General features: G+C 37.5%; 1 pseudogene; it reads right to left on the reverse strand.

Moving 5' to 3' along the window:
• Positions 1-2,550: 2,550 nt before the first annotated feature.
• Positions 2,551-17,766, reverse strand: LOC138332657 (uncharacterized; annotated as a pseudogene).
• Between the last annotated feature and the right edge of the window lie 6,111 nt (positions 17,767-23,877).

Genomic DNA, 23,877 nt, shown 5'->3' on the forward strand with positions numbered 1-23,877 from the left:
TCTGTTTTGATTAATATTACGATTTCGGTTTTTTAAAATCATTAAAATAAACCAAAATATCTGTGACCTAAATTCTCATTTTTAATCGCTCTCTTCATTGATAGTTATTCATTTAAAGGTATATATGCCATAACTAACTGAGCGAAAATTTTGACATGCTGTTTTTTCTTCAGTAATCCATCGAAAACTATAAAATTTGATGAATTACAGAATACTGTAAAAAAACATTCAAAGCTACAGACAAATTTCTATGATGCCTGATTAACATTACTTCTTGCACATACTTGTTGCACTGCAAAACTACTTGTTTCTATGTTTTATGCACGTTTAGATGAAAACATGCATGCAGAAATCACTTTAAAATTACCAATAATACTGAACAAAAAATGTTAAATGAAAGTGTAGCCAACATGTTTGCTACATGGTCGGACCATATAGATTTTAGATATAATGATATAAATTAGATCTTCTTTAATCTACAATGTCGGGATGAAACTAACTTTGCCAGCCAAAATATTTACATGTTTATTTTTCAACAAAATACTTTACATTATTTCACATTTTTCCTAACCTGATAAAATAAATATCAATGCAAACCAGTGACAAAAATCTGCTTCTCTGCCCACGGCCTTGAAATAGAGCAGTAGCCGCCACACTGTCAATATGTACGTAATTGGTGCCATCGGTCAGGATAGTCAAGTAAGCATCTATTACCTAAATGCAATTTCATTAAATGTATTCTATATCGGTTATTAATTCATATCTCACCTGTGTGGTTGAAACTCATTAGAGATTTAACTTTTTAATTGTCGTTTGGTCAAATATTCTCTGTATGTTACTGTTATGGAAATAGATAATAAATCAGTGAAAACAAAAGAAATAAATACTGAAGATAAATTGAAAACTAGCTACATACAAGGCCATTGATATGTAAACGGGTTATAACAACTATTTATACAAATGTTGTTCCACCCTATCCAGGATTGATTAAGCCCCATATTCACAATTTGTAACTAATGAATTTTACAAAGAGTAACATCATGAAAATTTGTGAACATGAATAACTGTATTAAATCGTCAGGGAATATATATACTAGCTTAAAAAACATGAGATCCCAGAGAGATCTTGGCGCAAACCATTGCATGATCTACATCAGTGAAATGATTGATGGATTTTTTGTTCTTTTCTCTTCTTTGCCTTCTAACTTTTTGTTTTATCAGTCTCACAATTGGATATAAGAAAGGACCATGATCAAGTTTTTTGGACTTTGAGGAATATTACTGATTGTGATGAGCCCTGTAAACCAAGTTTTTACCGATCAGATTGACTTGACATAAGAATCTCCAGGGCCAAAAATAAAAAAAAAATGTTCGTTTGATGTAACCCTACCCACATTTTCGAGAGTGGGTAGGTAGGTAGGTAATTTTTTTTACCCTTTTCAAAAGACGCTTGTACAATAATTTGCCATAAACTAAATAATGAACAGATGAATTTAAAACTTTTCATATGTACTAAGGATTCACAAAAAGGAAAGCAGTTCTATTCATGTAGATAAACAACAACACACAGGATATTGTGGAACAAGAAACATGAAAATTCATTTATTTTTTAACTTGTGTACATGCATTTTACATGTATATCCAAGGGCTATCCCAGAAAAGTATGTATGAGGTGAAGAGATTCTAAAAATATTTGAAATTTGTGGCAACATTACACGTTTCATATCATTCAAATACCCAAAGCACCCCTTGTTGACATTAAATTGTGTCATGACAAATGATACTTATAGTGGAGAAATAACTGGAATAGCCCATTTTTTCATTGATACTGGGACAATAATTTAGGACTAAATATATTACAGCTCTAAAACCTATACTACTTAGGACTAGAACTCATGGGACTATATAAACTTTGGAGTAGAAAGTAGTCAAAGTACAAATTAGATATGAATATTGGGACTCAAATTTAGGACTAGAAAATCTCGAAAGTCTTTACACACAAATGTTTGAAACAAAGTTCAACTGTTGACTAGAAATTTGACATCCTTTGAGGAAGGGGCCAGTCAAATTTCCCTAAATCAAATGGGAAAACTGTAAAGGACAATATATTAATCTTCATTTCTATTTACATTAGCATATACATGCCTTTATATAAAAACTTTTTTCTCCTAGTATATTTGACATAATATGGTTTGGAGAGAATATACTGTATACTCTGTTATGATTAAAAATAATATACACAATTTCAAACAAGCCCAATCAATTCTGAAAAATAGCATATATCTGAAGGAAAATAATTCTACACAATTATAGTAAACTCTGAAAAATTCATATCAAAACAGTTCTAAACAATTTGAAACAAAACAATAACAATTAATTATAAACAATGAGGTATTGAAAGTATTTGTCTATGTATCATTTTGATAATGTTACAGTTTCACATTCTCTTCTTCTGTCTCTTAATTGACTCCTTTCCTCCTCTTTACATTTAACACAAATGGGAAGGAATATTCTATTAGTCCTATTGGACTCGATTTCTCCACCCTCCAATCACAGTGGCAGCAAAGATCTTGTTCGTCCCAAGCTGTCGGTGGGGCCGGAGAAGTATCTGAATTCAACTGGTGAGGAACAAGCTAACTGAAAGCCTAAGCAAAACACTACTCCTTGCAAAAGGTCACATAGAAAAGAAATTTTAAACTGTGTTGAGAGAAATTGGTTTTGACTTAAGAGATCCAACATATCTGTAAAGTACCGGTATTAAAAAAAAAAAATAGGTTTCTGAAATTACGTTGTTGTTCCTCTTCGATTTAGATTAAACCAGCCTGCAGGTAGGGCGATAAAATTGTACCCTGCTGGCCCTATTGCATGATCGTAAAAAGGCGACTAAATTTAGGATCTTATCTTTTCTATTCTTCCTAACTGACTTTATCTTTCCTAATGCCTCACTTTTGGCCTTGAGTTGACCGCTCGCCCCTGTAAGGAAGGCTCTGGGTTCTGTCCCCTGGCCGAGACACACCAAAGTCTGTAAAGGGGTAGTTTCTACTCCTGCTTAGCGCTCAGCAAAAAGGGAGTGGGACGACTGGTTCGCCCGTTGTCAGTATAATGTGACCGGGTGGGGTATGTTGCTTGGTGTCTTCGGCGGCATGTTTCAGTGATATAGCACTAAAAAAAGGGCAAAAGTTCCACTATACAAGAAGACACAACATGAATATACCCGCAGTCTCCCGAAAACACACACCTCGCACAACATACACGCAACACAACCGCATACATGGGAGACCGTCCTTACATGACCATAGCTGTTTAATAGGACGTTAATTAATCAAACAAACAAGTCTAAACAAAATACATTGAATGGAAAAAAATATTTAAATATTTGGTAAATATACCATCTGGTGTAATGACAGATCCACATGTGTAATCAATTTTCTCAAGAATAGTCTACGAAGACCCCTCTCCTGTCTGCAGGTCAGTGCTTTCTTGGAGTAAATGCATCGTGGGCTTCTGACACTCGCAACACCTTACTGTCGCACCTGGCACCTTTTGTTCCCCTCCTGGCATGTTGTCCTACCAACAAAACTGTTTTTTGCATCCCTGCATTGTAGAAAAAAATATCACAGATGCAAGAACAGTTACTGTAAATGTTATTCTGTGGTGTTGTAGTCTTTTACTGATCATCTGATCAAAAGTACAAAAAAGATGTATTAATTAAAAGCAAATTTTGTTTTTAACTTAAAATCATAATTTTTCATTTAGATATACATAAAGGTATTATTAAAAGAAAAAATCCTTAAACATTTCTAAGGAAACAAAGTTTGCTTCTTTTGTATGGAACAGAATTTGGGACATTTGAAAGACAGATGCAAAGTTGAATACAACAGCTTTTAAGAGATTTCACATGACACTTTGAATGCCTTTTTATATGTACATGTTTACATATTTTGCATACAGGTAAAATATAATTTAGCCAAAATTTGTTAAAAGAAGACCTTATTACATACCTGTTGCTCCTCTGCAACATGAGGATTGCTGACTGACTTGGAAGATGGCATGTCTTCTTCAGTCGTGTCCTTGCCCAATACCTCAGCAAAGTTAAGATAGTAATCCATTGCTGCATGGATTAATATTTGGGTCTGGAAAAGGGGGAGGCAGCTGTCCCACTATCATTTCGAATAGGAGTACAGTCAGTTTGTGTTCTGGCACACATGCTTACCTGAAATGTCCTATAATTTAATATTTTGTTTGTATTAGTTTTGTATTTCCTTTTCATACAGAAATTTAGAGCAGCAGGTAGTTTAAAATTATAAGTCAAGTAATCAATACCACAGCTTAAAATAAAGATCTTCAATACTTTATTCCATGGGAACATACCTGTATTTTGCATTATTGGTGAATAAAACTAATCTTGACTAATTACTTCACGTTTTATTTACGGTGATGATCTTTTTAAACTGTCTCTGTCATCATTCTTTTCTTCAATATGTATATACTTTAGATCTCAATTTTTACTGATATTAAAATGATTTATTTTCAAATAATACATATTAAATTACCTGAAAGGTGTATGTCCGCTCGATACAGTGATCATTCATGAACTGGCGATAGCCATCTAAGTTGTAGAGATATGCCTTTGTGTATTTGCCCTCAACTATCTCTGGATTAACCTGTTGGCATAGTTCATTTCCTGTGGCCTTAACAGCTTTTTCTGATGTTGGATTCCCTGTTACAGAATTCTTTCCTTTTAATTGGATCCTTTCTGTTCGCTCGTTCAGCATAGCCACTACTTCTGTCAAGGATCTGAGCCAGGATTCTTTTAAAGTTTTTTCTTTTTGTGCCTTAGCACATACCTCTGACATTGACCCACAGCATTTGACAACTTGTTTCAACAGACTTGACATCTCACTTCGATGTAGAGCAACATTTTGGTAAGCCAGATTTAGCAAACTCATGATGCGTTCGGCTGGGTTGGCCCAACTGTGTCCAGGTGCTGTATGAGCAGCAATCAGTGTGTCTAAATCAAGATGTTTAAAGAGCACAATTAGAGCTAGCTTCACAAACTCATATGTCAACCTATGATCTGGCCCTCCATCAGAATAGATAAGCAGATATGGGGGCACAACGCTGGAGGCAAAGAAATTCTGCAAAAGCACCTTCATTTCTGCTGAGTGTCGGAATGGTCCACTTGGTTGGAATATGGAATCTGTAAGTGTAACATGAACTTTACCCCTGTAGAAAGTGTCAGAAACTTCCTCTGGAACATCAACAACCAGACAAACAGATGGTGTCAGTAATCCTTTCTGTTGAACGTCATGATCCAGCGCAGACATCATGCTTCCTGTCGGCACAATACTTTGTTTTCCTCTCACCCCAGATGACACAGCTTGGCCAGGTTCCCCGCAATTAAGCTTTGACTTGTCATCCACACAGACCATAGCTACATTTTCTCTAAACTTGACAGCGTAGCTTCTCAAATATTTAAACACAGCAGCACAGTAATGTTCGTCGCAATGTGACACACGAAGCTGTCGCGTTTGTACTTTGTGCTGTAGATTGATACGACCGCGATACAATTTTGCTGTATGAACATGTGCATGTTTGGCACAAAGGCAAAGAGCACTGTGCTCTCACTTGGAATACGAGTTCCCTCACGACATTCAGAGGCAGTTTGGCGAATTAAGTCTGGAATTGAAATGTACTTGCTAAAATGTTCCACATTGTGTCTGCGCTCATCAGCAGCAGTTATTTCTTCCACTTTTTCTTCTAACTTATCAAAAAAGGTGTTAAATGTATCATCTGGCCTCCCTTTGTTTAAATGTCTCATATCAACAACGATGTCTGGATCATCACCATAGATTGCTTGTTGGACACGATTGGATATCGATGGGTTTTGATCAGCAGTTGAATCTGATGTTAGGTCTGAATATATGGCACGCATGACATGAGTAGGAATTTTAGCTAACCCTGAATAACGATTTGCGAATTCACGCCTCATAGTACGTGTGTGGTATTCTGGCAGACGGGGCTCAAGAATCTTTAACATCTTTGCTGCGGTGGACATCATTTCAATGGGGGACCTATCCTCAGAAACCGTGTAAAAAAAACACAGTGGCACCAATGCTGCCTCCAGGATCATAGAACATCATATCGACAGGTAAGGATAGCTTCATCTCCGTATAGTAGCGTCGTCGTTCCATAGTTGATTTAAATGGAGTCGCAATGTGGATATATTCATCAAAGTGAAGTGGTTCGTAAGCCTGCATGTTGGATAACACTGTATTGAGAACATCATATCGTCCGTCAACAACCATTGCTGATGCTGGGAAATATTGTACTGAAACATGATCACTTATCTGTCTGACGGGGTGAGGCAAAGAATGACGCATTTTCATTCCAGCATTTTCTTTTTCCAAGAAGGTTGCATACGAGTCAAGGGGAGAGTGCTAAAGACTCCAAATCTTTTAGAAAATCTCCCCAACTTAGTGAAAAGGTGTAACAGTGCTGAACTGTGAAGTCGCAGCTGCTCGAAGTTGAGTTTTGGACTGGCCTTTCTTTTTCTCATGAAGTCATCATATCCAGAAAATTTCACAAATCTGTTATTAAAAAATTATCTTTCTGGTGAAATACTTGATACTAAATTTTAAGATTTTGATTACTTTACAATTTACATTAAATTTGCACAGCATTACACATGTAGAAAATTCACTAAATGTTTCATTTAATACCATTTAAAAGCTTGAAGTGTGGGTGTATGTAAGACATGCTTAACATGTTTATTTTTTCAATATTGTTTTGCTTACTTCATTATTATGAAGATTTTTAGGTTTATTACATTCATATGATAAAAACACACCGTTCTGGAAAATCTGACACTGATGGTGTCATCTTTGACCTCTTTTGGATTGTTTCGACAGAAGCTCTGGAAAGATATGGTATAATTAGTATTATTTTAGGAATATTTAATTATTATTTATTAAAATCTTCAAGACTTAATGTACGGTATTTGAGACATACTCGTGTTGTGTCTCTAGGGCAAATGTCTACTTGTCAGCGACGTAACAGTCTGGTGTATAGAAACGTTCCTTGTTGTTATATAATTTTATGGTGTAATAACATGAGTAACATGTCATTTGTACACGTAGGCAATATATCTGATCAGTATATATATTTGGCTGGCCAGTGATAGAGATAGACATACAGACAGGGAGAGATACATACAGAGTAGCGGGACTGATAGCGGACACACCCTGTGTCTGGTCCCCATTTGGGGGCCAACCACAGCGTTACTCTGGAACTATGCTTTCACGTATATTGTTAGTTGAACTGTATATTGAAATGTAAATATGCATCACAGGATGAAATAAAATGTCGACAGAAATTTTGGGAGTCTTTCATCTTTCAACTCAACTCAACTTATGAACCTCACGGACGATGTACCAACAAACCTACATCAAGCCATCTATCATATATCATCAAACTTTAAAATATTATACAGATACCACATCACAGAGACGATGGTGGTTGACATGTTTCTCTATGATATCATTTAGTCATGGACTTCAGAAACAGCGCATCGGCATCTGTCATCTCTTACACAATGGAATTGTGAAGACGATCTTTATCTGATAGTAGAACAAAAAGTAAAACAATATTCAACAAATGCTGGACAAAGTGATTTGTTTGACCCTGTTGGAGTTTATCTGTATTAACAGCAAGTGCATTGGACAACAACAGGACCGAGTCTAAGAATATGATGTTATACAATGTCAATGGTCTATTAATTGTTTACAAAATTGGAATTTATATCATTTATCAATATTTTCCAAAGAGAACACAGCATTTCAGTGAGGTAATCATCAACTTCTGACATTAAATAATGTAGGAAAGTATATTTATAGTTTCTTTTGGTAAAATAAACACACAATACATTATACTTGTAGAATCATAAAATTTGTTTATTTGTGCTATAAGAAAGTATAAATAAAAGTTCAATCATATTCTGTAAATAAAACCTTCCTCAATTCATACTTGCAGTATTTCACTTACCTGTAAATCTAGCCTTCTTTTCATCAACCAAAACTGCTCTTTGTTTTTCTGAAGACATCAATACGGACAATGCGTTCCGTTGTTGTTTAGGTTTTGCAGCAGTGGCATCAAGCTCATCGATATTTATACATTTATTGTAACAAATTTCAATTTGTTGTCAAACTGGTAAATAACATCTATCTCCTCGTTAGACAGGTGGCTATAGCACTCTGAACCAGAACCAGTTGTTACTGAAACTTTTGACTTACGAATGAAATCTTCAAACGGTTGCAAGTGCAACATCTTCTTCAACTCATCGTTGACGTTGTTTGTTGGCTCGTCTAAAATGGTTTCGAATAAATCTTGCCATGTATACGTTACAGGCACTCGTCTGATCAAATTCCTAGCGTAATTCTGCTTATTGTTGATGGTGATGGTAACACAAAAAGTTGCCTCGTTTAAAAGTGTTTTGTCCACCGAAACTTCAGAGTAAAATTTCGTCGGAAGCGCTATTTTCCCCCTTCCCCGCTTCAATTCTTAGTCATTCAGACGCTCCAAATACGATATGTTGTTTATAAAGAACAAACTGGACAATCAATATTTCCGGATTTTTTCACGATTGAAAAAAAAATAAAAAATAAAGCATAACAGAAAAAAATTTGGGTCGGTGTAATTTTCGTGAGTCGGTCGGGTTACATCAAACAAACAATTTTTTATTTTTGGCCAAGGGTTCACTTGTATAAAAAATCTCAAGATTTTAGAAATCTCAGTCCACGTTATATTTTACAAATGCATGTGAACCCTGGATATTAACTGCATTAATCAAGAGTTACAGTGTTCAATAAAACCAAAATAGCGACATCAAACTTCAGCTGATGCAATCCAAGATGGCTGCCTGATGGCCATATTGTTTTCCAATCATTCCCAAAATCAGCATGACACTCCAAGGGACCTAGGGAACTATGCATGTAAATTTTGAGAAATATCCATCAAACACTTCTTGAGAAATAGCGGTAACAATCGTCAACTGCCAAAATCCAAGATGGCAACTTAGCAATCTGATTAAAATACAGATCCTTATATCATCACTACTTTGGATAAGAGGATCTGAGAACATCCCATTAGGGGTCACGTCAAGATGACCTTTTGAAATGGCCAATCAAATTGGCACTTCCAGATTCTTGACTGGGGACGAGATAGTTTGAAAAAGCTGTCCAAATTATTTTCGTGTATGTAGTACATCTCGCCCGAAGTGCACAACAAAGCTAATAGTATATGTATACTGGGGCGAAAAGACGTTTTCAATTGATGTTTTAAAGTGTAGAAACTGCATTTGGTCTGAAGTACACGTGGTATAAAATTCATCTGGACGTGACCCCTTATAGGATATTGTCAGATCCCCTATTGAACGGAGTGGTTATAAGGATCTGTGTTTTAATCAGATTGGGCTACTTAGTGGCTATCTTGATTTTCCGATCAGTCGGATACTTTGAGGGACCAAGGGGACCATGCATATAAAATTTGAGAAATATCTGTTAAGTACTTCTTGAGAAATGGTGGCAACAAAAATGGTTTACGGACGGAGGACGGACGACGTGCTACGGACGTGACCTACCACAGATGAAAGGTGATTTCAAAAGCCCACCATTTCATGATGGTGGGCTAAAAGCAAACTAAAGAAACAAAGCAAAACCCAACTTTATATGTGATCTCACCTAGATGAACATACAAAGTAAATATGAAGCTGATGGATTCAATTGTCAATTTTATTAACTATTGCACAAATAAGTTCATACCAAGCAAAACACCACCTAGTACACCCCATACTCCATAAGCCATTTAGAGGGTCTTACTAATTTCTTTGTATATCATAGATTGTATGTTAATACATGCTATTATAACACACACCAAAAAGTTCAACGCTTCCGATTCTTAGACAAAAGAAACTTTAACTGGGTTTCTAAAATTTTCAACTTCATGTTTAGCACTCACCTCATCAGAGAGTGTTGTTTTTAGGAAATAAATGCTTCTACGGTTTGTGTTGTATGGACCAATCTGGACAAGGAGATCATCGTCTGGGGCATTCTTCGATATCTCCTGAAGCACTGCAGCATATTTGTTATGCTTTATTTTTGTTTTTCTTTTAAAATAATTTTAGTCGAGATAAATATAGATGAACACATACAACACACCATTCATACATCATTTTTTTTTTTAAAAATTAACATATCTTTATGCTTTGGGAATTTTAGCATCAAAAACTCTTTCACAACTTATGTCTGACGATTGAAAGAGGAATCTTTTCTCTTTTACTTATTTTTACCTTTTTAAACGTTAATTGCACTAAGAATTAACATATTTCAATTGTAAAATCTAATATGTTCACTGTCTGCAATTGTTGTGCTTTGATTTAATTCAAAATGGATATGTAAAACTCAGGACCAAGAGGACCCTATATATAGCTACAAGTTGAATTAGATGAGGCTTAGACCCCTTAAAAGTGACAAGTTGGCTACTTATTGGTCAATTTGTTTCTTTCTATTGTAAAAAATGTACTTGAAAATCAATCTTAACAGTTATAGAGAAACCTAATTAACATTTTAACAGAAATAGCAATTAAACAAACTTTTTTCCTATCAAAATTCATGATAGCTACTTTTTCACACATTTTGTTGTCTGAATGTTCCACAATTGCAATGTGCACTACTAAGGTAAAAAGGGAACCAATATATTAAAATTGAGACCCATCCCTTTAGTACTTTCTGAGAGTTAAGAGTAACTTATAAAAAATTAAAATTCAACATGGCAGTCTGTCAGCCATATCTTTGACCAATTGGCCACAAAGTGCAATAAACACAACTGGGTACAAAGGGGAACCCATGCATGAAATTTGAACAGATCCCTTCCATACTTTCCAGGAAACAACGGACACAAACTTTAACTATGAAAATACAAAATGACTGCCTGTCAGCCATCTTGTTGACTGATTAGTGGACTGATATGAAATTTTGATAAAAAGAGGTATCAAGATTTGTTAACAGGACAGACTGATGATGGACTTCGCACTAAAAGCCAATTTGAATGGCTCACCATCTGACGAATGTATCCATTAGTTGAACTTGAAAGATGCTCATGGATAATACCATACAGGACTACTTAGTGTTAATGCATATATGTGTATTTTAAGGGAAAATGTGTCAATATCAGGTATTTTGGATAACAATAGTCAATTACCATTTTTCCTGAGAGGAACATTCTGTTTCCAGAGTCTGCTGCAACATGAAGAACATGTGTTTCTTTAGTAGCAGTCCTTTCCACTGTTTTCTTATGACATCTTTTCTTTGTAATTCCCTGACTAATGGATATCCTCTTCCATTTCCTCTTCCTACCTATTGTGAGTCCTGACACCTTCACCACTTTCTGATCCATGAAGGCTGAAACTTCCTGTAACCTATTAAGTACAGCCTCTATTTGATTGACCTGCCCTGCAGATAGAGCGTTAGAATTGTACCTACTGCCCCTATTGCATGATCGTAAAAGGCGACTAAATTTAGGATCTTATCTTTTCTATTCTTCCTAACTGACTTTATCCTTCCTAATGCCTCCCTTGGCACCGCCTCACTTTTGGCCTTTAGTTGAGCGTTCGCCCCTGTGAGGTAGGTTCTGGGTTCTGTCCCCTGGCCGAGACACACCAAAGTCTATAAAAGTGGTAGTTTCTGCTCCTGCTTAGCGCTCAGGAAAAAGGGAGTGGGACGACTGGTTCGCCCGTTGTCAGTATAATGTGACCGGGTGGGGTGTGTTGCTTGATGTCTTCGGCGGCATGCTCCAGTGATATAGCACTATAAAAAGGGCAAAAGTTCCACTATACAAGAAGACACAACATGAATATTCCGCAGTCTCCCGAAACACGCACCTCGCACAACATACACGCAACACACCGCATACATGGGAGGCCGTCCTAACATGACCATAGCTGTTAATAGGACGTTAATTAATCAAACAAAACAAAACAAACTATTTGATTGACATCTGTGATCAGATACAAACCATTTTTTCTATCAATCTGATCTGTTCTATGCAGTCTCGCCGGCAGGTCTTCTCAGTAACAAGTGTATTACTAAGATTAGTGTCTTGCTCCATAGCTATCGATGTATCATCAATGTCTACGGGACAAGTGGTATCAAATACACTCATCCAACGTAAACACGGGATGACTCAGGTATTTCTTTAAAGAAACACCACATTTACTATGAGAATCCAAAATGTGTTTTACATGGCCATTTTGTTTTGATGAAGTCCATGCATGTACAACTTGGAATTCCATCAACATCATTAACCTTTCCCGATGAGTCTGATAAAGTCACATTAGGTGGCATTATTTCAAGTCAATTAGCAACAAGGTTTTTTTTGGCCTTCCAACCAGGAACTCTGGAAATCCTGCAGCATGGCACCTGACATCCTCCCTTGCCATCATTGTTGATCTCTTGTACATGAAGATAACTAAATAAAAGTTCGCCTTCTCTCTCCTTGCTAATAAATTATCATATAAGTATTTATGAAGGATTTTTACCTGCATGCAAATTTTTCAGTTATGTCACTCAACTGGTGCACTTACATTCTGTAATTTTTGTTTTGTGTCAACATATTTCTTTAATGTACCGGTATTTTAAGCAATGCTAAGATGAATTTACAATATGCCAGTAGATCTACAAGCTTACTCTAAACTTAGTTATTTCAATCATAAGTAGTTTTATTTTGATGTTTTCCGCGGTGTCTTTGAAGTGCCAAATAATGCACAGCGCTAAAAATTGATTAAAAAAAGGATATTTCCAGTATTGAACAAACTGAATTGCTCAAATTCATAATTATGCGCTAACAATCATTAGATTATTCTAAGGAGATATCTTAACTAAAACATCTTTTTTACATTAAAAGCAACACCCCATAGACAATGAAAACAATACCATTCAATAATGATTATTTTTAGATATTTTATGCCTTAATCCATAGTCTTTGCAATTTTGACTTTATAACAGCAAATATCAGATAAATTAATAAACAAATCATATTTAACACACTTTTACACATTCAGTAGTATCAATGGCTGATTATCCTAATATTATACCTTAACGCGCCTACGAAGCCAGAATTGGTTTAAAATCAATTACCTTTTTCCTCAGGGGAACATCCTATGTTTCCAGAGTCTGTTGCAATATGAGGAACATGTGTTTCTTTAGTAGCAGTCCTTTCCACTGTTTTCTTATGACATCTTTTCTTTTCAATTCCCTGCCTAATGGATGTCCTCTTCCATTTCCTCTTCCTACCTATGGTAAGTCCTGACACCTTCACCACATTCTGATCCATGAAGACTGAAACTTCCTGTAATCTATTAAGTACAGCCTCCATTTGATTGACATCTGTGATCAGATACAAACCATTTTCTATCGATCTGATCTGTTCTATGCAGTCTCGCCTGCAGGACTTCTCAGTAACAAGTGCATTACTAAGATTAGTGTCTTGCTCCATAGATGTCGATGTATCATCAATGTCTACGGGACAAGTGGTATCAAATACACTCTCATCCAACGTAAACACGGGATGACTCAGGTATTTCTTTAAAGAAACATCACCTTTACTATGAGAATGCAAAATGTGTTTATAAGGCCATTTTGTTTTGATGAAGTCCATGCATGTACAACTTGGAATTCCATCAACATCACTAACCTTTCCCGATGAGTCTGATAAAGTCACATTAGGTGGCATTATTTCAAGGCAATTAGCAACAAGGTTTTTTGGCCTTCCAAGCAGGAACTCTGGAAATCCAGCAGCATATCATCTGACATCCTCCCTTGCCATCATATTTGATCTCTTGTACATGAAGATAACTAAATAGAAAGTTTGCCTTCTCTCTCCTTGCTAATAATTTATCATATAAGTATTTATGAAGGATTTTTACCTGCATGCAAATTTTTCAGTTATGTCACTCAACTGGTGCACTTACATTCTGTAATTTTGGTTTGTGTCAACATATTTCTTTAAAGTACCGGTATTTTAAGCAATGCTAAGATGAATTTACAATATGCCAGTAGATCTACAAGCTTACTCTAAACTTAGTTATTTCAATCATCAGTAGTTTTAATTTGATGTTTTCCGCGGTGTCTTTGAAGTGCCAAATAATGCACAGCGCTAAAAATTGTAAAAAAAAAATATTTCCAGTATTGAACAACTGAATTGCTCAAATTCATAATTATGCGCTAACAATCATTAAATTATTCTAAGGAGATATCTTAACTAAAACATCTTTTTTACATTAAAAGCAACACCTCATAGACAATAAACCAATGAAAACAATACCATTCAATAATGATTATTTTTAGATATTTTATGCCTTAATCCATAGTCGTTGCAATTTTGACTTTATAACAGCAAATATCAGATAAATTAATAAACAAATCATATTTAACATACTTTTACACATTCAGTATCAATGGCTGATTATCCTTATATTATACCTTAACGCGCCTACGAAGCCAGAATTGGTTTAAAATCAATTACCTTTTTCCTCAGAGGAACATCCTATGTTTCTAGAGTCTACAGCAACATGAGGAACATGTGTTTCTTTAGTAGCAGTTCTTTCCATTTTTTTCTTATGACATCTTTTCTTTTCAATTCCCTGCCTAATGGATGTCCTCTTCCTACCTATGGTGAGTCCTGACACCTTCACCACATTCTGATCCATGAAGACTGAAACTTCCTGTAACCTATTAAGTGCAGCCTCCATTTGATTGACATCTGTGATCAGATACAAACCATTTTCTATCGATCTGATCTGTTCTATGCAGTCTCGCCTGCAGGACCTCTCAGTAACAAGTGTATTACTAAGATTAGTGTCTTGCTCCATAGCTGTCGATGTATCATCAATGTCTACAGGACAAGTGGTATCAAATACACTCTCATCCAACGTAAACACGGGATGACTCAGGTATTTCTTTAAAGAAACACCACCTTTACTATGAAAATCCAAAATGTGTTTATAAGGCCATTTTGTTTTGATGAAGTCCATGCATGTACAATTTGGAATTCCATTAACATCACTAACCTTTCCCGATGAGTCTGATAAAGTCACATTAGGTGGCATTATTTCAAGGCAATTAGCAACAAGGTTTTTTGGCCTTCCAAACAGGATCTCTGGAAATCCTGCAGCATGGCATCTGACATCCTCCCTTGCCATCATATTTGATCTCTTGTAACTGGAAACATTATTATATGAAGATAATTAAAAAGAACTTTTGCCTTCTCTCTCCTTGCAAATAATTTATCATACAAGTATTTACGAAGGATTTTTACCTGCATGCAAATCTTTCAGTTATGACACTCAAATGGTGCACTTACATTCAGTAATTTAGGGTTGTTTAGTAGTTTTATTTTAATGTTTTCCGCAGTGTCTTTGAAGTGCCAAATAATGCACAGCGCTAAAGGATATTTCCAGTATTGAACAACTGAATTGCTCAAATTCATAATTCTGCGCGAATAATCATTAAATTATTCTAAGTAGATATCTTAACTAAAACATCTTTTTATATTAAAAACAACCCCTCATAGACAATAAACCAATGCAAACAATAACATTCAATAATGGTTATTTTTAGATATATTATGCCTTAATCCATAGCCGTTGCAATTTTGACTATAAAACTGCAAATATCAGATAAATTAATAAACAAATCATATTTAACATACTTTAACACATTCGGTATCAATGGCTGATTATCCTATATATTATACCTTAACGAGCCTACGAAGCCAGAATTGGTTTGCAAATTAGTTGCATTTGTTTCAATCTAAAGCTTTCATAATCTTCTCTAGGATAATTCCACATGAACATTTTTTGAAATATGTATTGAAATTAAAATGCTCTTGCAACACTATCAATTTCTTTTAACTTGTGTTACATTAAAAGGAAAGAAATATTTGACTTCTATGTTGTTCCATTAAGCACAATCCACACTTTTGATTCTTTATTATTTTTTTGTTCTATATATACATACTTCAGTCTTTATAAAAAACCAAAAAATAAAATATGTTGCAATTAGTTTGAGTTAAAACCCTATATTGACTGGAATACTAGTATTGTTAAATTTGAGGTTTTTCTTGTAAAACCAATTTTTTATGATGTAATACTTGCAATAACTTTAGTATGCATATCTTCCACAATTTTCCATTCATTTGTATCTAAATATGAACAAAATTACACCCCCATAAACCTCCCGTAGGAGGCCCCTCTTACTTGCCTGTCGAGCGTACGCACGACCGGAAATACACCCTTCTTTATCCATGAAGCCACATATGCGCAGCACAGGATAAATAGGAAAGGGGAGGCAAGAATTTTGGAGTGAAACTCAGGGGAGAAACCAGGAACCTGATTCTTAGTGAGAAAAGCAGGGTCAGTTACCAGAGTAACAGCAGAAAATCCCCTAGACCAACACAGACAAGATTGAAGACATGACAAGGCATTTACTTCACTACGTCTTCGACCTGAAGCCAAAGAAACCAGGAAAACCGTCTTTAAAGTAAGAAACTTCATAGAGGTACTGGAAAGTGGCTCATACGGAGCCTTGGTCAAGGAATCCAGCACAAAGGCCAAATTCCAATGGGAGGGGGGGGGGGGGGGGCAAACTGCCTGATTCGAGGTCTAGAGAGACGATATCTAGAGAGACCGAAACCCCTATTCAAAGCAGAAAAGGAATGGTAATTACCAACTTCCTGTCTGCCATGAAAGGCAAAGAAACTAGCTAATACTGAGCGATAGCAGCAATGGTTTTAGGTGAAAGCTTACGATCTCTGAACAGGGACAGAAGAAAGTCAGCAATCACCTGAACAGATGCCTTCACTGGATCAATCTTCCCTTCATCACACCAATCGCAGATAATCCTCAATCTAGATTGGTAGAAGGCAGAAGAGTAAGACCTAATTGATCTCGTGATGCTCTGGGACACGTCATCAGAAAAGCCTGCCTGAGTGAGGCCTGGTGGCCTCCAAGCGTGAAGATAGAGAAGCTACCGATGAAGGTCTCGACTTGGAGGCAACTGCAGAGGTTGATCCACAAGAAGAGAGAAAGAGAGGAAACTATGGCTACCTCGGCCACAAGGGTGCTATGAGAAGCAGAGAGCAATGATACTCTCGAACCTTCTGGAACACCCTGCCCACCAGATTGAACGGGGGATGCGAATGCATTCATGCCGTCCAAATTCAGAGAGAGGGCATCTACAGCCCAAGCCTGTTGGAACCGGAGAAACATAAGTTGGCAACTGAGCATTCAGGGCTGTGGCAAACAGATCCACATGTGGTCTGTCCCAAGCCTGACAAACTGCTTGAAACACACACGGTTTTAGCTGCCATTCCGTCAACACTAGTTGACGACGCCTGGAGAGGGTATCGGCCAGGATGTTCAAGCAGCCTGGCAGATGCTTGACCTGTATTGTCAAATGCATCTCCTGGCAAAGCAAGAGAACATTGAGGGTCAATGCGCACAGTACATGGGACTTGGTACCCCATTGATTCTCCATGTAAGCGACAACTGTCGAGTTGTCTGTCGCCAGGCAGATCACCTGTGACTGCAGCAAGTCCCGTAGGGTCTGCAGAGGAAGCAGGACTGCTCTCATCCCCTTCCCACTCTCCAGACCGTATGTGACCGTCCAGGTAAGCACCCCATCCTGTCATAGAAGCATCCGTGTACAGGGTCATGGTTGGACTCGGCCTGTGAAGAGGAACTCCTCGATTTGTTCACCAAGAGGCAAAGTCCTTCAACGATTGAGTTAAGGAAAGCATTGCTTCCCAATCCCTGGAGGCAGGGACCCACTTGGAAAAGAAGGAACATTTGCAGAGGCCTGATGTGAAGGCGTCCCAATGGGAGTTGAGATACCCCAGAAGTCTGAGGAACCAACGTACCTGGACCTGAGACATTTTCATGAAGGCTAGAACCATGTCTCGAGCCTTCTGAAATTTGTCGTCTGGTGGCAACACAATCCCGAGAACCGTATTGAAACGGTTCCCCAGGAAGACAAAGTCCTGAGAAGGAGTGACCTCTGACTTCTCTCTGGAGGGAATGAACCCTACCTTGAGCAACCTTCACTAACGATTTCCTGACCATGTGTAACAGATGTAAACATATGTAGATGTGAACATATATCCTCCGAGAGTGAAGGAAGCTCACCAGCTGAAGTATTTCCTTGCCGACTTCTTGATGGGGATATGAAAATAGGCATCCTTCAGATTGACCGAAGTTGCCCACATACCCTCCCCAACGGAAGCAATTATGCCCCGTGGGGTCTCCATCTTGAAGTGAGGAGATTCCACGTGCTAGTTGAAAGCACTCAGATCGATGATGGGACGCCAAGCTCCGGACTTCTTCCGAACCCGAAACATTCTTGAATAGAAGCCAGGCGTACATCCCACCAAAGGCACCTCCGCGACCGCACCCTTGCGGAGCATGGTCCTGACTTCCTCCTTCAAAGAAAGAGCCTTTTATTGATCCCCCGTAGGAGGAAAGAAAATTGGCTCGGCAGATAGGGGAGAAACCTGAGTCAGAGGAATGCCTAATCCCTGCGATACCACTGATAGAGCCCAGCTGTCCTGAGTAATCTCCTTCCACTGAGGGAGAAAGGAAGAAAGACGGCCGCCTACCGGAATATCCGGCAATGGCACGTCTAGACCCTCCCAAACACTGGAAGACGGGTTTAAACACCATGGAACCATCCAGGTCTGGAGGAACAAGTGGGCATTGTATGGAGAAAAGAAGCGAGTCAGGAACTCGACTTACCCTTTGAAGGAGGCCTCTTGCCACCCTTCCCCTTCTTCTCCTTGGCCTTGAAGACGGGTTTAGGCCTTTCCCCTGCAGCCCGCTGCTTGGGATAAGGTCTAGCCATCTTCGAAGCAAACCCAGAACCCTGTGAAGAACCTGGACCAGCAGAGCTCGACTTCTTAAAAAGACCTGACGCCACAGAGTCCTCTTTCAGGTCCTTCTGAACAACTGGTAAAACACCACTTAACAGAGTTGGACCAGTGAAAGGGGCTGTCAAGAGTCGGGAGAGTTCGCTCACCTGCATGTCCCGAAGGACAGAGCAGCGGCGAGCAAGCATTACGTCTGCTAGTAATGAGCATTGCAACACTGCTACAGTACGCAACGTTGAATTCAGGGCAGACGTCAGTCTGTCCTGCATATCCTGTCTCTCCTTGTCAGAAAGTTGACCCTCAGGCAGGTTGGACAATCTGTACAGGGATACAGTGGCAAAAAACCCACGTATGGCAGAATATGAAGAGAGAGGCGCAACATTCCCTTTATCTTGTGATGTTCCTTTGCCTGGAACACCACCTGGTCCACAACTTTCCCGGGCCAGGAAACCTAATTCTTCGACTCCAGCTTGGCTGGATGCGGGGCTAACTTCTCGTCATGGATGGCATAATAAGAGGGTTTAACCTCTGACAATCAGACACCCCGAGTTGCAGCCCAGGAAACCCATGAGCACTAATGGCAGAAGAATTCTTCTCTGCCACACGAGCCTGGGCGGTGGCCAAAGCATAGAACACAATAGTGCCCACAGGCAAGGTCCTATCGCTGCGTGGAGCAGGCTTAGGAGTTAAGCTAAGCAAAGTAGTAGCCTCCGGGACCGATGACGTAGAAGGAGGTGGGCAAAGTAATCCTTCTCGCCGAGGACAACGGCATTATCTGCGCGTAAAGCACGCATGCACGAGATGAGGTGGGAAGCTTCCACAACCACATCATCATCAGCCTCATCCGAACACTTAGACTCGCCCTCACAGAGAAAGCCATCCGAAGATGGATCCTCTGTAGGAGGTTCATCGACCTCAGAGCAACCAAGCGACAGATAAAGAACGTCATGCTCTGCCGTGCCCGAATCCACACAGTCCATAGGTTCTGTGGAATCCAAACCAGAATGGAGAGATTCTACAGAGGGGGAAGCTAAAGGAGCTAATTCCAGACTAGGAGGATTAGAATCCGGGTGGTGGTTGGCCACATAGATAGATAGTCGACTGAGGCCAGTCATCGGGAAAGTTGGGTTACGTAAAAAAAACCGAGTTCTTATGAGGTCACATTTCAACGGGGTCCATTTTCAACGGGTCGGTGTGAAAGTGCGCTTAATATTCAGTTTTCAACGGTTTTAGGGGTCATTTTTCAACGTTGAAAAATGACCCGAGGCCAGTTTTCAACGGGGGTCCATTTTCAACATTACACCGGCACCAGAGAGTAGGTTAACAAAAATAAGATTCGATATTAGTATCTTCAACCCCCTGTACAACATTAACGTCTCCGGTAAAACTTCTATCCATGATAGTTCAGATACAGGTACTTTTGTTTGTTTATTTGTTTGATTTATTAACGTCCTATTAACAGCTATGGTCATGTAAGGACGGCCTCTCATGTATGCCGTATGTTGCGTGTATGTTGTGCGAGGTGCGTGTTTTGGGAGACTGCGGTATATTCACGTTGTGTCTTCTTGTATAGTGGAATCACTGAAGCATGCCGCCGAAGACACCAAGCAACACACCCCACCCGGTCACATTATACTGACAACGGGCGAACCAGTCGTCCCACTCCCTGTATGCTGAGCGCTAAGCAAGAGCAGTAACTACCACTTTTATAGACTTTGGTGTGTCTCAGATAGACTTTGGTGTGTCTCAGCCAAGGGACAGAACCCAGAGCCTTCCTCACAGGGGCGAACGCTCAATTCAAGGCCAAAAGTGAGGCGGTGCCAAGGGAGGCATTAGGAAAGATAAATTCGGTTAGAAAGAAGAGAAAATATAAGATCCTAAATTTTGTCGCCTTTTACGATCATGCAATAGGGGTAGCAGGTACAATTCTAACGCCCTACTGCTGCAGGGCATAGATATAGGTACTCCAAAAAAACAAAACTTAGGTCTAAATTATCCGAGTCACGAAAAAGATTGTCTAATATTGTAGAGGAAAACGATGTCCCGCCAAAGTAGTAAGTGAAACAGAACCCGTAGATAATTTAGATAAACTAGATAGTGAAAATGATATACACGTTAAACAAGATATCAGTGATCAACATGTAGGTAGTAGCAATATAAAAAATAGATTATTATTACTAAAAAGACACCGGGTTAACGTTAGCGAGTTAATGTTAGATATTTCTGATGATAGGCCAACACTAATTTAAAACCAGCAGTAACCGAAACAAAACGTATCTGGATGGATAACGGTAAAAGTACTAAAAGTTTTATAGAGAAAGGTAATATTTTAATGGATAAAAAAACACAGTGTGCTATGTTCAATATATATTTCAAAAACAATTTCCAAGTATAGGCGGAATGCAGGATACAGGTTATGTTATGTTCCAGTATTAAAAAACAATAAGTGGGATTACGCTTTAAAAATGAAACCAAACATATTGCCAGCAGCCCAAATTCATCATACAGGTGAGGATCATTTGGTAGTTTCAGTAAAAGAGAACGACGATGGGGATATTTACTTACTTGATAGTTTTGTAGGTAATATAAAACAAAAGGATATTTCGCCAGCTTCACTAGAATTGCAGATTTCATTAGCGTATGTGGAAGATAGAAAATCAGTTAAAACTATTGTTCCAAATATCCAGCAACAAACTAATGGGGTAGATTGTGGGATTTTCGCTATTGCAAACTTAGTTAAATACTGCTTTAACGGTTAAAATGGATTACAAGAAGCACATTATGATACAGACTGTATGAGACAACATCTTTCCTAAGAAACAAATTAAATCCAGAAAGAAAAAACAAATTCCAAATTTAGTCTTCGATATCTTCATGGATTGTGAGGCAAATGGTTGTCATCTCCCCAATGTTTTCGACGATATGGTTACGTGTGATGCAGGTTGTAACAGATGGTTCCACAATAGATGCGTTTCTGACGATTCCAACTTGCATTTTTCTAGGGATAACTTTATCTGGAAATGTAGCAAATGTACCTAATCGCACACTTAGTTAAAGATGCTCCACCACCGACAGGGCATAAATGATATTCATCATTTGAACAATAATTGGTGTTAAATCGTGTATATGTATGCCTATTTAACACAAAAAAATAATATAGAATAATTTATTTCGTCTTTGGTGCCTGCGCCATCAGTACTTCGTTCCATATAGGATATAGTGCCACAGAATTTTTTCGGGATGCAATTAATTATTTTTCATATTTTTTAAGTTGAAGTATAATAAGAAGCTTAAACTTTTCAATGATGGTAATGGTGTAAAGTAAGTAACTTTTGTAAGTGAAGAAAAATACTAAATCGTCTGATCCTGTTTTTGATAGTGAAAAAATACCATTTGTCAGTGGTGGAGCATCTTAAAGCAAAACAGCTTGTAAATAAAAGTATCAAGTATAAAGACAGAAAGATAAAACATAAATAAATATATATTTCATTCCAAGAAATTTGATTACACATGTAAACACAAATAATTAGGTCAAATAAATAAAACAATTAAGAATTAACCTATTACTTTGTTACAGATACAGAAACAGTGGCAATATTGCAAATATATATAAATAAACGTCAAATAACTTAAGGATGTATTCTTCTGAGGTTTCAGTCCCGTTGAAGTCTCGTTTCAACATAGATCAAAGAAGTTTTGAGATTTTCAAATACAATTTATCAGTATCTGTAGCAAGTTGCCAGATGCAAATTTTGTCAAAAAATTACATTTCTATTTTTAGGAGAATTTTTTATATGAGGATTTTAAGAAATGGTCCATTTGGCGGCCATTTTGAAATTGTGTCTTTTTTCGCTTCAAGTAGAGCCACAGTTTTACCATTTTTTACTGAAATTGCTTTTACTTAAATCATCACTGCGCCAGCATTTTCAGCTGTATTCAGCTAATTTTTGCTGCAAATTGTTATTAGGTTCGTAGTAATTAAAATATTGAGCATTAATATGTGTATTAATACACTTTTGTGACTTTATTTTTACATTTAATGGTAATTTGGGCACTTTCATTTTTTACTTTAAAATACTGAAAAATAACAAAAATTCAAATGGAGCAAAAAAGTAAGCACACGGACCCCCAATTTTTCTTCCTGATTTAGAAAGAACAGCCGTTTTCCTATTGATATGCAAAAAAATAACAAAAGTTTAATACCAGACCTTTTTCTATAAAGGGTTAAATTTGGCAAAAATGCCTGAAAATGGTGCATTTTGTAGCTCAAAATTAAGGGGTAGGGGTAGCATATGTTGTTATTCTGAGAAAAAATATTAGTCTAATTGATAAAATCTGGTATATTTTTAAAAAAGACTACCAGAAAATGAATTCTACAAACATTCATACATATCAAACACCTCATTAGGAAATTATGGCTTTAATCTCTATTTTATATGGTCAAAACGGCAAAATTCCCATAAAATCCAATATTTTGTCAACTAGGTATCTTTGAGTGACAAAAGCTCAAAAACGAGCACACGGACATATGTTTTTTATTCCATTTTATTTTATGGTGTGAACTCCTTTTTAAAAAAAATCTATATGAGAAAAAAAGTTTAATGCAAGAAAATTTTGACTTCTCAGAGGTAAACGTCAAATAACTTAAGATTGTAATAAGTTTGTTATTGAATAGACAATTCAAATAAGTAGGACGATATAACATAAAGATAAAATAAAAATGGACTCTTAGTAGAACCACGTCCTCGTCGTTGAGTCTGGAAACATATAAACATAGGTTAGGTATATATGGCTAAAGAGTTCTACAATCAATTAGAGTTAGCTCCCGTGGTACGGGTTCGGGGATCTTGAGACAGCTTGTACGCCATCGCCGTGATACATGATAAAGGCAAGATTTTGAATATG

The sequence above is a fragment of the Argopecten irradians genome, chromosome 10 (genome assembly GCF_041381155.1).
Source record: "Argopecten irradians isolate NY chromosome 10, Ai_NY, whole genome shotgun sequence".
In the NCBI taxonomy this organism is placed as follows: Eukaryota; Metazoa; Mollusca; class Bivalvia; order Pectinida; family Pectinidae; genus Argopecten; species Argopecten irradians.